This window comes from Anomaloglossus baeobatrachus, chromosome 1 (genome assembly GCF_048569485.1).
Source record: "Anomaloglossus baeobatrachus isolate aAnoBae1 chromosome 1, aAnoBae1.hap1, whole genome shotgun sequence".
NCBI classification, from domain to species: domain Eukaryota; kingdom Metazoa; phylum Chordata; class Amphibia; order Anura; family Aromobatidae; genus Anomaloglossus; species Anomaloglossus baeobatrachus.
In genome coordinates this window covers 279,393,706-279,400,264 of record NC_134353.1, presented here as the reverse complement: position 1 = coordinate 279,400,264, position 6,559 = coordinate 279,393,706, and positions in this window count along the sequence as shown.

Genomic DNA, 6,559 nt, shown 5'->3' with positions numbered 1-6,559 from the left:
GATGTTTAGAAATTTCTTGAAAACACTTGTTCAAGTATGTTAGCATAGCTGAAAACAGTTTTGCTGATTAGAGAAGTTATAAAACTGACCTTCCTTTGATCTAGTTGAGAATCTGGAGCATTACATTTGTTGGTTCCAATAAACTCTCAAAATGGCCAGAAAAAGAGAACTTTCATGTGAAACTCGACAGTCTATTCTTGTTCTTAGAAATGAAGGATATTCCATGCGAAAAATTGCTTAAGAAACTGAAGATTTCCTACAAAGGTATGTACTACTCCCTTCAGACGAGAGCACAAACGGGCTGTAACCAGAGTAGAAAGAGAAGTGGGAGGCCTCACTGCACAACATAGCAACAAGACAAGTACATTGGAGTCTCTAGTTTGAGGACACGACGCCTCACAGGTCCTCAACTGGCAGATTCTTTAAATAGTACCCGCAAAATGCCAGTGTCAACGTCTACAGTGAAGAGGTGACTTCGGGATGCTGGCCTTCAGGGCAGAGTGGCAGAGAAAAAGCCATATATGAGACTGAATAATAAAAGGAAAAGTTTAATATGGGCAAAAGATCACAGACATTGGACAGAGGAAGATTGGAAAAAGTGTTATGGACAGATGAATCGAAGTTTGAGGTGTTTGGGTCACACAGAAGAACATTTATGAGACACAGAACTACTGAAAAGATGCTGGAAGAGTGCCTGACGCCATCTGTCAAGCATGGTAGAGGTAATGTGATGGACTGGAGTTGCTTTGGTGCTGGTAAAGTGGGAGATTTGTACAAGGTAAAAGGGATTTTGAATAAGGAAGGCTATCACTCCATTTTGCAACGCAATGCCATACCCTGTGGACAGCACTTGATTGGAGCCAATCTCATCCTACAACAGGACAATGACCCAAAGCACACTTCCAAACTATGCATGAACTATTTAGGGAAGAAGCAGGTAGCTGGTATTCTATCTGTAATGGAGTGGCCTGCCCAGTTACCAGATTTCAACCCTATTGAGCTGTTGTGGGAACAGCTTGTGGCCATCAAGATAATCCAACTTGTGGGAGGGGCTTCTGGAAGCATGAGGTGAAATATCTCCAGATTACCTCAGCAAATTAACGGCTAGAATGCGAAAGGTCTGTAAAGCTGTAATTGCTGTAAAGGGAGCATTCTTTGACAAAAGCAAAATTTGAAGGAGACATTTATTATTTCAAGTAAAAATCATTATTTCTAACCTAGTCAATGTCTGGACTATATTTTTTTATTGATTATGCAACTCATTTGATAAATAAAAGTATGATTTTTCATGGAAAAGACAAAATTGGGTGACCCCAAAGTTTTGAACTGTAATGTATACAGTCACATCTCCCAGTAGAGGGTGCCAGTTATTCGGAACCCATTCTTTAGGTAGGCCTTGAAGTGTAAGGAGCTGCTGGAGTATTGTTGCAGTGAAGTGGTGTAGGCTGCAGTCCTGGTGTCTGACTGACTGCAGCCGTGAAGCTGGGAACCCCTTAGTGGTTTCCTCTGTCTGTTGTACCTTCCCTTCTTGTTGTATTAGTGCAGTGGTGGGACTAGTGGTCCTCACGTGTCCACTCACTAGTCAGGCTTATTGCGAAGTCTCTCAGGGCTTCAGGTATCCTGCTCGGTGACAGGTGCAAAACCTGTATAGTGACTGTCTAGGGTTGCAGGGTGCAGCTGCAGGTGAGTGCAGGAGGTATCCGATCTTCCCCTCACTAGCACCAGGGCCCACCATTCTTAAAATGTCCCCATGTACCCCTTGTTTGTTGTCGTGAAACCCCTAATTGTTGTGTGTCTTGCCTCATGCCAGATCTTCCCCAAGTCCGTGTGTGAAACATAGGGTGAAAACATCATACTTTGGGAGTGCTTTTCTGCAATAGGGACAGGACAACTGCACCGTATTGAAGGGAGGACTGGGTCATGTAATATGAGATTTCTGCGAACAGCCTCTTTCCCTCAGTAAATGCATTGAAGATGGGTCATGGCTTGGTCTTCTAGTATGATAATGACCTAAAACACAGACAAGGCAAACAAACCTGAACCCAATAGAAAATCTTTGGATGGACCTGGAACTTAATGTTGCTCAGTGACAGCCCTGAAACCTGAAAGACCTGGAGAAGATCTGTATGAAGAGTGGGCCAAAATCCCTGCTGCAGTGTGTGCAAACTTGGTCAATAACTACAGAAAACATATAACCTCTGTAATTTCCAACAAAGGTTTCTGTACCAATTCTGTGGAATTAATTTGTATTTTATTGCATGAAATAAGTATTGTATGTATCTTGTGTGGCAGTTTGGTAACGAGACATCTCTTTAAACACAATTAGTTGAACCACATGATATTATTTTTCACTAAGTGGCAGGATTGCTTTCTAATAATTGATAAATATGAGCTGGTGCAAGACATTTTGAATCTCTTTCTTCATGTGTGTCATGCCTGTGACTTGCTTGGCTGGTTAGCGCCGTGCCACTCACTGCAAGCACTGCTCTGCTCCTCCTTTGTTTTGTGAGTGGATCCCTGCAGCACTTCTGGTTGTGCTACATCCTCCTGTTGCTGGAGAGTCTCCACCCAGCAGTAGTGAGGCATCGCCAGACTCTGCAGAAGTTCAATCATGTGCCTCCGGCAAATGTTGTTGCTCTGGCCTATCCCGTAATAGTGGGTTTAAAAGGCAGTTCCTCCCTTCACACTTTGCCCAAGCTTTGGTTCAAGTCAGTTTGCTGTCTTTCTCCCGGTCTGGTGGCTTTGACTCACCCGATACCGACCTGGTTTATGTACTCGTATATCCAGATAAGTCCGTTTCAGATCCTGGTTACATGTTTCGAACCTGTGCTGCCTTTCCCATTCTTGAACTGTCTGTCTCTGCCTGTGCTCTTTGTACTTGTTCCTTCTGTCTTGACCAGCGGAGTGCTCTGGAATGGTACATGGTGACTAACTGCAGCACAGTCTATCCTTACCACCAAAGGCTCTAGTAAAGACCAGGTAGTTACTTAGCTACATCCCTCCTTGGTAAGCCCAGCCTGTATCGGGTCCATTACCACCAGCATTACAATGTGTTAAATATTTTTTACCTTTGTTATTTCCCATTATTTCACATCACTAAATGTATGGATATCTATGGATTTATTTATTTACCTGTGTGGATTGGATGGGTTGTTATCGACATCTGGTGAGATTCATGTCAATTGTAACTCTTGAAATATATTTACTTAGAAAATTGGTGACGTGTTCAATACTTATTTCACCTACGGTGTGTGTGTATGCAAATATATAATATGTGGTGGGCTGCATCTGAGATAGTCATTGTCCCCCATGCACCGAAGGTATGCAAAGGTGTTTTTTGTTTTACAGCTCACTCATCCTTATGAATGATGGATCCTTTCCTATTTCCATGCTGTTTAGACTAAAGGCCTAGTTACATGCGTCGATTTATCATGCAATCGCATGTGCGATCGCACCTTACCCCATCGTTTGTGCGTCACGGGCAATTTGTTGCCCGTGTCGCACAAAGTCGGTCACCCCTGTCACACGTACTCTACTCCCGAACGACCTCGCTGTGGCGGCGAACATCCTCTTCCTGAGAGGGACGTTCGGCGTCACAGCCAGGTCACACAGCGGCCGCCCAATAGAAGTGGAGGGGCGGAGATGAGCGGGACGTAACATCCCGCCCACCTTCTTCCTTCCTCATTGCCGGCGGGACGCAGGTAAGCTATGTTCGTTGTTCCCGAGGTGTCACACGGAGCGATGTGTGCTGCCTCAGGAACGACGAACAACCTGCATCCAGGAATGTGACCGATATTTTGAAAATGAACGACGTGTCAACGAGCAACGATAAGGTGAGTATTTTTGCTAGTTAACGGTCGCTCGTAGCTGTCACACGCTACCATATGTCAAACGATGCCGGATGTGCGTCACGGAATCTGTGACCACGACGACATATCGCCCGATATATCGTAGCGTGTAACGGGGCCTTTATACACAGAAGTTAATGTGTTTCAGTCAGAATTTGCAAGATATATTAAAATGGAAATAAACTGTATATAATAAAACACAAAAACAGAGATTGGAATATAAACATTTATTATATATTAGCATCTATAGATAAATCAATTCTTTAGTAAATTTCTGTCTGTACATTTCTAGCTGCTTGTTTATGACAATATAAAAATCATTTTGCATTTTTGATCATATATCATTTGCTATCATACAGTTTACATTTGTGTAACCGTCTAGCAGGATATTGCATATTAACGGGATGTGTTATTAAAGTAAAATTTCACCTAACTGGCTGCATAGTCACAAATGTAAAATCTAGCCTCTTGGTAATAAAGCTTCATTCCCTTTTTAACATATTTTTCACTTATTTTTTATGGCCTGCCGACAGATCTTGATAGATTTAATTTTCATTTCTAATTATGGTTTATGTGACGTCTTTCTTCTATTTTATTTTCTGGCATAATGATGTATTGTCACATTCCTCCCGACTTGTACCACCAGCTGCTGCTGTGACAGGTTGTAGCGAGCGGTGTCACCGAGACAGGCTATATTTAGCGGCTTTCACAGCCATCTAACGTGTTGCCCGAATGGCCGACACATGATTACACCTGCAGGTAACAGAAGCAATGATGGTACTATAGGCATATTAGTTTAGATTTGGATTATAGCCTACATGCTACAATTTTTAAATCTAAACAATGCCCAAAACAGCAATTACAGCATAAAATAATAATTACTGGAATTACTAAAACGGCACAAAATTAAAAAAATAAATAAAAATCCATCAACCGCAATCTGGTGACAAGTTCTAGGTAGGAACAGAAAATGTGTTCAATGTTGCACAAGACTAAAAAAATAAGATAAATTGCAATAAAGGTGCTAGGTATTGCATTTGCTGACTATGGTAGATCCAGTAGTATCACATTCAGGCTGGGGCTACACAAGGACTTGGGCCGAGACCCTTGTTGCGTGGTCAAAGTTTGCTCAGTGCTCCTGATATATCAGCAGCACAAAGCGTCAAGCAAGTTGGATTTTTCACAACTTGCTTGTGGTCACAGAACTTTGCCAGTTGCGATGACATCCCATTTACCATTATGCTGCAATGTAGCAGCGGCACCAAGCAATCTTTGACCTCACAACCTGCTTTGAGGCCAGAATCGCTTTGTAGCCCCAGTTTGATATACATGAATATGCTTAATTGTTCAGTATTTTTGGCTGCATGTCTGCACACTGCACATATGTACTGTGGACCTTCACAGCGTGCTTCATTCTGGCAGGTAAAGTGTTAAACCTCGGTGTACATGCATCTGCGCTTGTCTCACACATGAATAAACGGAAAACATTGCATATTAATTATTCATCTCACTATGACAGCAATTCACTAGCGTGTTAGGAGGCCTATTAGAAGGCCAAGAGTCTTGTAACGAAGCCGCTTCAGCTTCATGACTTTGCCCGGAGAGTTATTTTATAACCACGCGGGCAGAAATCAGCGACACAGCACAGCTTTACAAGTAATTAATGTGGAGCTCAATAGGTTGTTTGGCCTTTGCCTCTGCTGAAACCATGGCAACAGTGATAAATGGTGACCGGTGGCTTCTCAGGCTGCGCTGTTAATCATGGGCTACATGTCTGTACTAGAAATTTTCAGAATGACCAACGGAGTCGCCAAAGTACAACAGGTCAAGTCTTGCAGAAATAGCAAGCAGGAGGGAAAGAATTACCATGGAGGGACTCCTATCACCAAAGATTGAATAACTACATTCTAATGCCTGTCTCGCCCATGTCATTTTATTATTATAGCTGCCATCTATTGTCTAAGATAGGTGCCCTTCACCCTGGGGAGTCATATGCTGCCTATTCTAAAGCCCACGTACACAAGATGGCTGTTCCACGAATTCTACGTCAGCTGACAGCCATGTTCGCTGCTGTCCCATAAACAGGAGCACATGTTTGGCTTATGGGGTCTATGAGAGAGTCGCCAGACATGTCAGGTGGCTGGATATCCCCAAGAGAACAAAAGGATCAGCAGTCTGAAATCAGACATGGCGGATATTTAACTCCACCGACTATCAGTTGTTTGGGGCACAGTAGACCGTCGACCGAAGCCGTCTGTAATACTACTGTATGTTCTGAGGATTTCGATTGCGTTAGGGCAATGACAACAGAGACGAGTTCTTGGTACAAGATGTTATATAATATGTCACCACGGTAGATACACAACGGGAATAAACACAGTAAAACAACACACAAAACGGAGCGAAGGGGATTCCCGGGGCCACGCACCGGACTCCCCCAGGGAGACCACCAGAGCGAACCCCTGTACAGGGACTGTCCGGCAATCAACCCTGGAAGGCCTAAATGTGCGGCAGCCGGTACACAAGGGGCAAGTGGTATAGTCCAGGAGTGTCCGTACGGGATGATTGTCCAGAGTGGTTACGAACCGGGCAGAGTGCTGATCAAAGACGGCAGACGGAGTCCGGGCACAGCTTGAAGAAAACCGGGTATGGTCCAGAGTCGGTCGGTAGAGTTTCAGGAGAATCCAAGGCAATCAGGAAGTAGAAACAGC